This window comes from Narcine bancroftii, chromosome 13 (genome assembly GCF_036971445.1).
Source record: "Narcine bancroftii isolate sNarBan1 chromosome 13, sNarBan1.hap1, whole genome shotgun sequence".
Taxonomy (NCBI): Eukaryota; Metazoa; Chordata; class Chondrichthyes; order Torpediniformes; family Narcinidae; genus Narcine; species Narcine bancroftii.
The window spans coordinates 22,397,985-22,410,480 of NC_091481.1; positions in this window are offsets into that span (position 1 = coordinate 22,397,985).

The window sequence follows — 12,496 nt, forward strand, 5'->3', positions numbered from 1 at the left end:
GTATTCATAAATTCTCATGCTCAAGTACAGCATGGGCTGCATGGCCCTTAAAACTCTCTTCCGCCTTTAGCTGGAATAGCCCTCCACGTTAATGGAAGATTAACTATTGCAAGAGTTTATTACTTCTATTTCCCACAGAGTCCTTCTGCACTCTCTCTATCCTTCCTATAAATCGGTGACCAGAACTCCACACAGTACTCTATGGCCTCACCAATGCCTGGGTTTCATCATTACTTCCCAACTCCTATATTCTATGCACTGATTAAAACAAAATTAATTAACATTAATCTACATGGTTATGACAAATGCAATAACTAATCTATATTGAGGCGGCACGTTTAGCGGAGTGGTTAGCACCAACAATCGGGAACGGGGGTTCGAATCCCGCACTGTCTGTAAGGAGTTTCTACATTCTCCCTGGACTCTGGTTTCCTCCCACCCTTCAAAAGGGTAGTGTGGGGGGGGGGGGGTGGTTGTAGGTCATTTGGGTGTAATTCGGTGGCACATGCTCGTGGGCTGAAAGGGCCTGTAACTGCATTGCATGTGCAAATTTAAATTGTACCTTATATGGAAGCTATTGTAAGAGAAGCAAAAAGAGAAAAATGGGACAAATTCTTCTACTGGACATAATTGAAGACAATTTTTAAATTGTAAGGTGTTGTCATAGAAACTGCCATGAAGAAAAAGTAGCAGCTGCATAAAGTCAAATAGTTCATAAGCAAACTGGTAAAACAAACATAATGAATAAAGAAATGCTGAGGATTCCAAATGTATTTGTATAACAATTCATTATTTTAAGGAGTAAAAACACATTGCTGGAGAAACTCAGCAGGTCAAACAGTGTCCTTTATATAGCAAAGGCAAAAAAACTTCACCAATGTTTCGGGCTTGAGCCCTTCATCAAGGTATGGAAAAATGTCGGCAGGCATCTAGAAAGAATGGGGGGAGGAGTGGTCACAGAGGCAGGAGGTGATAGGTGGAGGAGGGAGGGAGGGGACAGCAGCAATCAAGGGGAGGAGGGATGGCTAGGGGAAGGGGAGGGGAAGGGGAGAGTAGGTTAGCAGAAACCGGAAAAGACGATGTTAATGCCATCTGGATGGAGAGTGCTCAATCGGAAGATCAGGTGTGGTTTCTCCAATTTGCAGGTGGCCTTGGTGAGATCGTACACAAGGCCATGGACAGAAGCGAGTATGGGAGTGTGACACAGCACTGAAATGGTTGGCTACTTGAAGGTCTCTGTCACTAGTGGAGACAGAGCGATCACCCAATCTGTGCCCAGTCTCTCCGATGTAAAGAAGGTCTCAAAGGGAGCACCAGATGCAGTAAATCGGTCCTGCGGATACACAAGTGAAGTGTCGCTTCTCTTGAAAGTCCTGTTTTGGGCTCCGGACGGTGGTGCGGGAGGAAGTGTGGAAGTAAGTGTGGCACAGGGGAAGGTGCCAGAGACTGGTGGGGAGGGATGAGCCATGGAGGGAGCGGCCCCTATGGAAGGCAGAGAGGAGAGGAGAGAAGATGTGTCTAGTAGTGGGATCCTGTTGTAAGTACCAGAAATTCTGGAGGATAATGCGGTGGATGCGGAGGCTGCTGGGGTGGTAGGTGAGGCTAAGGGGGATTTTACTTTTAATATTGCATTATTTTAAGGAGTTGGCCCTACCACCTTTTTAGCTGTCAAAAGGAATTGATTCTGGGAGCAAGCTGAAGCCCCACTATTTGGTTCCAAGGTTTGTGACCATAAATAAAAGATATCCCTGAGCATGGCCTTTGGGTGTAAATGAGTCACATTTCTGTACTCTGAAGAGCAGCTATGTGAGAACATACTCAGTTACGGTTTTTACATAGAAATTGCACGATTTTTCCATCCTGAACTATCTCCCTACTTTCCGGGAGTGGCCGCTCACACAGAAACGACCGAAACTCCTCATCTTCAAATTACACCGCACGTTTAGACAGGATACTGGAAGCGTGGTTATTAAGGAGTTGGACTTGCAACGCCACTGCGGCAACGTTGACTTGACGTTTGACGTGCGTGGGACATACAGCGTGACTGCAGCCACGCCGAGTGTGACGTGAATCATGTGTCATCGATACGTGCTATTCATTAGCCTGACGTTCACGGAATGCCTACAGTTAACTTTAGACTGCAGGCACTCCGGGAAATTTACTGGGGGTCGAGGAGGTAATATATCAGAATGTGAATGAGTCCTTATTCCTGTTCCGATCTTTTTTACACAGCAGCATTCCAGGAAAATGGCAATAATTTCCTGGAACGCAGCAGCTGTGTAAAAAACAGTTGAAGTTGTCATTCTTCATAAAACTGGGAGAGGGGGAATGGGAGTTAGGGGATTACACTCTTGGGAGCTGTCGTGGACACACTGGGTTAAAACAACTTCCTTCTGAGTCTAAGAAAGTAAAATATCTACAGATTAATGGCACATAAATTGGAAAAATATCAGGTCATCCTGATTGGTTAGAAAAGGCAGAAAGACACAGGATTTTTAAAATGGTGAGAGATTGCAAAGTGTTTGGTGTTCAGAGGGACCTGGGCATCCTTTTACACACAGCGTTAACAGTTAGGAGGCATGTTCAGCAAGGAATTGGGAAGACAGACAACACTTTGTTCTTTATTACAAGAGCACTTGTGTGCACGTAACCTCTTGCTCCAATTGTCAAGTCTGCAGACACTGTGATTGTAGTCAAAACACAAAAATGCTGGAGGAACTCAGCCGGTCTTGCCGTGGGTAAAGACGTATTACCGAAGTTTCAGGTCTGAGTCCTTCCTCAAGTTGTAAGTGAAAAATACACAGGCATCTGAATTGAAGGCTGGGGGATAAAAAGGGGGAGGAATATAGACCAACAGACAAAAGGCATTCATTGGAACCCTGACCCCTTCTTCCTCCTGTATCCTTTCCTCTAACTCTTCTCTCTCTCTTTCTCTCTCTCTCTCTCTGTTCAGGGCCAAAATCAATTCTCACTTTTCCTCTTATCATATCTAATTAACACCTCTTAGCTGTCGGCCTGCACTCTCTCCCCTTCCAATTCTTCCCGTCTTTCCCCAGCCTTTCATTCAGACGCTCGTCTTCTCTCACTCACGTACTGCGGAAGGGCTCGGGCTCGAAAGGTCAGTGATGCGCCTTTACCTCCTATGGGCGCTGCAAGACCAGCTGAGCTCCTCCAGCATCTCTGTGTTTTGTCTGGGATATTGCGTCCAGCTCTGCCTTCGCTAACTGAGGAAGGTAACAAGGATACGCCTGCAAGGGAAGTTGTACCACAAAGTTTCATTGGATGGATTCCAATGAATCGTGAGTTTACCATATGATGACATATTAAGCAAACTGAGTCTTTACTCTTTTACATTTAGAAGAATGAGAGATGATCCTATTGAAAAATACCAATCCCCCGCCGAAGAGATGTCACAGGAAAGAAGATGAATCCTGGTCCGGTAGGGAGGTTTGGGCAAGAAATATAGATTATAATCTCAACATAAGGATTCAGCCATTCAGGTCTGAGACATGGAAGGTGGTGAAACTGAACAAGGGAGTTGTGAAGGCTGACCAGAGATAGGACAGAAACAGACGGATCTTTAGCTGTTAAGAGATATTAGGTTAGGGACTTGACAAAAAGATCAGCCAAATATTGTTGATTATCTCTGCTTCTGTTTTTTATGAATTTACTTCATAGTCAACATTTAGTATTTAGATAAATTAGATTCAACTGCTCAACCTGTAGAACAAAGGCTTACAGCAAGACCAATGCCCAATCTTGTGAATGAATGGGGCTGGCTTCCGAACCTGCTGTATAGGAATTAATCTGGTGCTATGAAATGACCATCTGTTGTTGAATCTGTTCAATTACAGTTTCCCTCCCTGCTTTAATAATGGGCAAGAAATACACAATCGTGGTTGAATACACTGGCACCAGCAAAACTCCAGCCGAGTATTTTTTGGGGAGAAGTAGATGAAAGTCACCTTCCTTGGTTCTGATGAATTGGAATATGTCTATAATAAATCATCAAATGAGATTGCACTGGCACAGTAATGGAAAAGAACGGGTACAATGCTGTTAGATTCTGCAGAAAGTGAGTCCCTCTGTTACCGGCAGAGTTAGCGCAATGCTGTTACAGCGCCAGCGGCCGGGACCGGGATTTGAATCTAGCACTGTCTGTTAGGAGTTTGTCTATTCTCCCTGTGACTGCATGGGTTTCCTCCGGGAGTTCCATTTTCTGCCCACCGTTCAAAAACCTACCAGAAGTGTAGGTCAATTCGGCAGCACGGCCTCATGGGCCGAAGAGGCCCGTTTCCGTGCTGTATGTCTAAATTTAATTAAAATGAAAGTATCCCTCGGTCTAGGTTCTGTAAAAAAAAAGTATTGCTCTTAAAACACCAGCGAGTTCCCTTTAATATCATGAAACCTACAAAAACCTTTTTAAATCCTAGTGAGACATTTGCAGGATTTCTTCTATTTGTATAATTTTCTCCTTGGAGTCCAAATATTGTTCTGGGAGTTCAAGGCCAATATATTCTTCCAGGAGTGTAGCGTTGGAAGTGTTCTCTATCTGTGCTGTGGCTGGTTTGGATTTTACTGCTGGGTTTTGGGTCCTCTGGACTCATAACAATGAAAAAGAGATTGGTGGGAAAGTAATTAAGAGAAAGAAAATGTTATGCTTTAAACATGATAAGAACAAATGAGTTTAGTGTTTACACCAGATCAATACAATAATGAATACAACAGAAAGGTCATCCCATTTAATTTTGTGTCTCCCTTTCCTTACTCAAGGAACTTCTGTTTTTCTAAACTGGTGATTTAACAGCATCTACTATTTCCTGCACATTTGAAATAATCTTTCATGCTTATTAATAAAAATATACTCAAATGTTTTCGATCTCTATGCCATAAAGATGTAGCTGTTGACATTTAAGAATTTATCACTATCTTTGGATAGTGAGCAACATTTTAAAATTGATACTATTTTGCTGAGAATAAACTCCACTGTTGACTCGCCAGTCCCATAAAATCTTGAAATAGATTTAAATTTTGTTGGCCATTGGAAGTTCTTCGCTATTGCAGTGAGCAGAGAGAAGATGCACATCGAAACAATCTCCCAGTCTGCGTCCCGTCTCTCTGACCTAGAGGAGACCACAATGGGAGCACCGACTGCAGTAGATGACCCCTGTAGATTCACAAGTGTTTGACTTGGAAGGACTGTTTCGGGCCCCAAATGGTGATGAGGGAGGAGATGCGGGTGCAAATGTATCATTTTCTGCAGTCACCAAGGGGAATATTAGTGGGAAGGGATATGTGGATGAGTGAGTCCCATAGGAAGCAGTTCCTGCAGAAGGTGGAGAGGGGAAGATGTGTCATGTGGTGGCATCGCATTGTGGATGGTAGAAAGATTGTTGGTTGTAAAACCGTCTTCATGTGTTTACTTACAGTATATATCTATAAGTGTTTCTGGAACCTCCATGTCAATTGTGACACAATGGGCTAATTAAATACATGCTTATTCATTCATTTCACCGACACAGCCTTGCAGGTGCAAACAGAAGGTTCTAGGCTTTAGCAGCATGTGCTAGCATGCCCCAGAAACTGAAACATTTGCAGAGAGTTTGGGCCATGTGTTTTTTGTAAACCCTGGAAACTGAAATGTTGGCAAACTGAAACTAAATAGAAAGTAACAGAGCCTGGAACATCAGGAGGGGAGGGGCAGAGAAGGAGTCAGCAGGAGGCAGTCTGAGAAGAGGCTGGACAGAAGAGAAGTCTGCTGAAAAGGCTTCCTTCTTCATGACTGGGCAGAGTTCTGATATGGTAGCCTGAGTGTACTCTCTGTGGAAATCAGGAATGGCGGCTAGTCTTCCCAGTGTTGCGAAGAGAACTCTGTGAGAAGAACCTGGAAAGAAGACAAGTTTATTCAGGAAGACACTCCTGTTTGGGGTGTCCAACAAGCAACAACAATCTCTCTGTAACCTCCACGACTTTCCTGTCTGGTAATTCTAAGTAAAGCACTGAAGTTTGCTTGAATATAATGACTGTTTGATTCTGTGCCCAGGATTGAAGATGACTGGAAACTGTAGCCTTGGAAACAGTAAAAAGGACTTTCTTGAAAACACATTACACACACTTGCGTTTAGATTAGATTGGGGAGGGATTGTGTAAATAACTTAGAGTTGATAAGTGTTGATCTTGTTGTTCTATATTCAGAATTAAACTAATTTTGTTTAAGGAACCACTGCTTTGGTATATTTCTATTGCTGCTTGTATATGAGGTTCACTGAACTCGTAACACAATGCAATCATGAAGAAGGCTCGCCAGTGGCTATTCCTTGTGAGGAGTTTGAGGAGATTCGGTATGCCACCAAAGACTCCTGAACACTTCTTCAGGTGTACCTTGGAGAGCATTCTGGCTGGTTGCTTCACTGTCTGGTACAGAGGTGCCAACACTCAAGATAAGAAAAACTCCGAGGGTTGTTAACTCAGGCTGCGACATCATGGGCACCAGACTTCATAGTCTGTTCAAAAATCTGATTGCTGAGGGCAAGAAGCTGTCTTTGTGCTGCAGGATGTTCGTCTTCTGGCTCCTGTACCTCCTTCCTGATGATAGCACTGTAAAGAGGACATGGCCTTGGTGGTGAGAGTCCTTGAGGATAGAGGCCACTTTCTTAAGACATCACCTCTTGTAGTTATCCTCGATGGAGTGAAGTCTGATGCCCATGATGGCAGTGGCCAAGTTCACACCTTTCTGTAGTCTTATTCTGTCCCTGTGCACCTCCATACCGGAGATATGCAACTTGTCAGAATGCACTCCACAGCACACTTGGAGAAATTTGCAAGAGTTTTTGGTGAGATAACAAATGTCTTCAAACTCCTCAAGAAGTATAGCCACTGGCGAGCCTTCTTCGTGATTGCATTGTCATGGATGTGTAAGATCGCGCACTTTTACATCAGACCTAAGTGCACCTCACCTCACCAGGGGTGAGCACTACATACAGTCCTGTTCCACACAAACAAAGCCAAAATGAGTGTGGCCCAACATTTGCCATCACTGGAAGTCCAGGGACCTCTCTGGGTTTCTACATCAGATCTCATGTGAGGACTAAATATGATGATTCTATTGATAAGATTCCATCACGGGAATGCTGCAACTTCCAGTCGAGGATCTCTCTTGTGACAAATGGCATCCCTGACAAAGCTGCCGTCCTCTTTTACCACCACACTCGAATGGGAGCTTAGCTCTTCATGATCTCTGGAACAGAGTTTGGACTCATAACCTTGAGATCCTGGTGTAACGGTATAAACGGCTGCTCCATTGCCAACCCCAAAGAACATAGAATTGTGCAAAGATGCTCTTGGTAACATGACATTATTCACTCTCATAAGATGCACATTGAACTTTCCATTTACCTAATGAAATTGGGATTCGACTTCAGCGTGGTTTGCTCCGTTTGCCCATTCCGATGCTTTCCCTGTCAGTCAACAGGGAGATAAATCATAATGACTGTTTTTTTTTCTCCTGTCGTTAGAACAGCACTTGAAAATGGTTCTCCAACAATGCACAGATATAATCCTCAATGTTTCTGATTTAAATCACAGTATTATTTGATATCCTTCCCTTTTCACAATTGTCAATGTAATTTTTTTTGGCCCGACCTCCCAGGACAGACGAGCTTTCTTTTCCATTTCTAGAAATTTGAAATAAAAAATGTTCTGACAAGGAAAAATAAAGCAATGAAGAAATACATTTGAGCTATAACACAAAGCAATTAGAGTAAATTACTTTTAATGCTCTCACGGGCAACAATTCATGATTTACTGCAGCAGGCTATCACTAAACTACACGTTGCAGGCAGTCTGCCAGTAAAATCCGAATTGTCCTCTTGCCAAGCAGTGCTGTACAATCTCAGTGTGCTTTCACTCGATAACTGCGCTGTTGTTACAAAGCAGTTTTGTTTCATCCTAACACTGTGCTTCCAGTGTGAGCATGTTCAATGAGAGAAGAACAAAGCAGGTGCTCCCAGGAGGAGCAGCGTTCCCTCTCATCCATTTTTTGTGCGAGGGTCGACTCACTTCATCAGTTCGGCCCTTAAAGCTTTTCTTCGCATTCGGGTGCTTGATGTTGGATTGCGATGGTCTCAACCTTGCTGTTTATTAAACCACGGAATATGCAGACACATCTGGTGTTGTTCTACAATATACAGTGAAGTGAATTGTTTATTCAGATTTAGGTTTCGGGTTTATTATCGGAGTACAGACACGACATCACATGCATCCCTTAGAATCTATTCCTGCGGGCAAGGCAGAATTAACACTTATTGGTAGTGTAAAAAAAACTATACCCAACATACACATGTAAACAAATTTAAAAATGTAAATGAACTGACTGTGAAATGCAGAGAGGAGAAAAAAACAATAAAGTGTAAAACGAAGAGTCCTTAAATGAGTCCCCGATTAAAGTTTGTTGTTGAGGAGTCTGATGGTGGGGAGTTAGGGAGGTGCGAGTCTTGTGAGACCTTTACCTCTTTCCTGATGGCAGCAGCAAGAACAGAGGATGTGCTGGGTGGAGAGGATCCTTGATGATTGCTGCTGTTCTCCAAAGACAGCATTCCCTGTCGACGGTGGGGAGTGTTTTACCCATGATGTCATGGGCTTTACACTCAGGGCCAACGGTGTCCCCATGCCAGACCATGATGCCACTGGTCAGCAGACTTTCCACCGCACATCTATAGAAATTTGTCAGGGAGGTCACATGTTCCGAAATACAGTAAAAAATGTTTCAAAGCTATCCGGGCAAGTCAGCCATACATAAGGATGGAAGAAAACTAGATGTTTATGGGGCAAGAAGGGCTCTGGTGTTTTTTTTTTGGTAGATAGATAGGAGTTGGCACAGTATCGTGGGCTGAAGGGCCTGTACTATACTGTAATGTTCTATGTAACCTCACAGGATCTCTCTCAGGGCAGACGAAGCAAGTGCTGTGCTACTGTGGATTCTGAACTGCTCCAATTCAGGTGGACCATACCTATCCTAACCACAGCTTCAACTAAGTCTGGCACTGAGCGCTCTCTTCCCTGATGCACAGGAGCAGTCTGGGCACGTAGGACTGATGGCATCAGCAGCTGTCAAAAAAAACGACATGCCATCCAATTGAAAGATTTGCTGAAAATCTTCAGATTCTCCACCGCTTTGGGACATCCCATTCACTGAGGGGTTCCCTGCCTGGAGCCAAAGATGTTATCTCCCATAAGTGAAAAGCCAACATTCGATCGGGACAGTTGCCCAGGGTCTGTGATGCTCTGCGATCTTCAGTCCCAGGTTGTAGCTTTGTGTTGTGGAGCTGCGGTTCTGCCATGCCAACGTCCCTGAACTTCCAAGGAAGAACAGAGAGGTCTCCCATTCACCTTTTAAGTGCAATAGACTCTCCCAGCAAGTCTAATATCTCCCAATGGGCCACTGGGTTACCACTTATGAGCTGAAGCTAAAGAGACTTTCTACAATCAGAATGTTTCCAAATCTACCACAAGGATTTTTGATGCAGAAGTTCAGATACGACTAATGGTTGGAATTAACTGCAACCTTTAATGTCTCACTTGCATAATGAGATATCATTGCAAATCACAGCCTTACTCTCCCAGATGAAACTTAGACATACAGCATGGTAACAGGCCCTTCTTGCCCACGAGCCTCTGCCACCCAATTAACCTACAATCCCTGTAAATTTTGAAGGGTGAGAGGAAACTGGAGCACCCGGAGAAAACCCATGCTGACACGGGGAGAATGTACAAACCCCTTACAGACAGCGCTGGATTCGAACTCGGGTCGCTGGCGCTGCAACCTCTATACTAGACTGAAGTAATGCCTGGCGTGGATGATTGTCTTAAATTGTTTAAGGTTGATCTTCACTCACATGAGCGTGAACTGATTGCCACTCATTAACAGGGTCAAGAAAGATTGAAACCTTTTTTGAAAGAATGCACACAATTTTACTCATTGAGGATTGAGCTCATTAGACAGGAGCCAAAACTGTAGTTCAATGTCCTTTTGAAAACATATTTGAACCTCTGCCTGCTCCCCAAAAAGTAATGGGCCCTCGATTTTGATGATGCATCTAATTTCCTGATGAACGAAAGTTGGATGGACGGCTGCGTGAGTAGGATCAAGAGGGGCTTCTGCAAGTTAACTGAATGTGCAAGGACGTGGCTGATGCATTATCAAAAAATATCTAAAACAATTAATCTTAGTAGAAAGTGGCAGAAAATTTAACTTCTCACCGTCTACATATACAGCGCGGAACTCTGTACAAAATCCCACACCTGGACCGCCCCCTGCTGCGCAGGCAACTGCTGTCCAGTAGGTCAGATGGAGTCCTGGGATGCAGAAAGACAGACAGGATAGACTAGAATTATACCCATTGCGATTGGGAAGAAATGAGAGGGGATCTCATTGAAAGGTGGAAAATTCTGACCGGGCTCCACAGGTTGGAAGCGGGAGGAATGTTTCCCCTTGTTGGGCAAGTCCAGAACAAAGGGCTGCAGTCTTAAAGGGATGTCATCCGGCACTGGGATGAGGAGAAACGACTTCACTCTGTGCTGTGCACTTGTGGAACTTCCCACTGCAGAAGGCTGTTGACGCCAGTGAGGAACTTGGATGCGGCTGTTATGGCTAAAGGGATCAATAAAAAGAGAAAAGATGAATCGGGCACTGAGGTCACCCGATCGGCAGAGAATAGTGAAGGAGGTTTAAAGGGTTGAATAACCTTCTCCTGTACCTACTTTCCATGATTATTTAGTCATGATCTTCATTCTCGCCATAAATACTATTCACTGCCTTGACCCATTCTATCTGGATAAACTGTCCCAAACTCCCTGCTCCTCTCTCTCAGTCAAGATAAATCTGTCAGTGAATTTTCTCCCCGACATTTATACCTTCCACCCTTTATCTAATTACACTGGACATTAATTTTTCTTTTCAAACATTAGCTTCCTGAAAAAGAACAAATAGAGCCAACTTCAACCTGAACACAACAATAATTTCAGATTTGCTGCATCACGTAGGACGTTGGAGAAACATTACGTTAACTTTTATTGAATTTACCATGTTTAATCACACAATGACGCTGACACATTGCGTAAATTCAAAAATATTTTGCCGTTAATTTTCATTTGTACTCAGCATCTGATGCCTCTCATGTCAGTGTCCAACAATAGTCGGCCAGCACTGGATGGATTCCAGTTGCCCTGGTACCACTTTTCCATGGTCGCAATGTCCTGGTGAAACCTTACACCATGTTCGTCACTGACTGTGCCGAGATCAGCAGGGAAGACGTCCAAGTGCGAACGGAGAAAATGAACTTTCAATTCTATGTAGCACGTTATGGTTTTATATACTTGAAGTTACTTAAAATATGACAGGAAATCACAAAATAGGTTATATCTAAAAATGGAACATGTAATCGGCAGCCCAAAACTCCATAAAATACACCCAAAAATCTTCGGTCCAGTGGTGCCCCCCCCCCTTTCCTTTTCCTCAAATGCTTCCTAAAATCCACAGGTCACAGTATGTACCGGAACTGAGCTTAGTCCACCTCAGCATAGGCATTCATTCGTTCTCAAAACTCCAGGTCCAGTTCTGACTCAATCCTCCTCTCTCCTGCCCACAGCAGACCTCTCCATGCTGTGCTTTTTGTCTCAGAATTTTACACATGGCACAAAACAAGATCCTCCACAGATTTCCTTGTACCCACAAAATAAAACCAAAGACATTCAAAATTTAAAAGCTAATCCGCGTTGATGCATGTTGTTACAGCTGCTGTCGATGGATGTGATGTACAAAATGTTCTGCAACACGTTAGTCATGCTTACTGAACAAAATCATTTGTACATGATTAATAAATGGCAGGTGTTTAAAAACAGATGCTGTAAACGACTGAACTTCACACAAAATATGAAAATGTAGAACACTAATGGTACAATAGTAATGAATTCTGAAACAAAGAAATCCAGTCAATGCAGCTAACCTTGTTACAGAAATTCCCTTAATCTGATTAACCCTTTAGGTTTCATATTCATAGCATCAGAGAAATGAACATCACCTCATTACAAAACAAAGATGCTGTATTTTCAAGTCCACAAGTCATCTTGCTTCAGTTATTGAAATACAGGCAAGTTTCCAATGAGGTAGCGAGGAAAGCAGGCAGGTGTATGGTGGACGCTGACTGCCATCCCGTGGACACTGTTGGCATTACAACCAATTTATGTGCATGCTGCCAAAATTCATGATGCCTTGAAATGTGCAAGCGAATGAACAGAATAAGCTACAAAACCTATTTTTTTAAACTGCTGTTTTGTCTTAATAAATGTCATCACATTACCAAGAATTGTCGCACATCACAGGGTGTGGCTTGTTGAGCTTTTGAAGATTACAAATAGAAACCAAAGGCACAGAAACCATTTGTGGTCCAAGGGGTCTTTTTTCCAACATGGTCCTGATTTATTCAATTGATTCCAGATC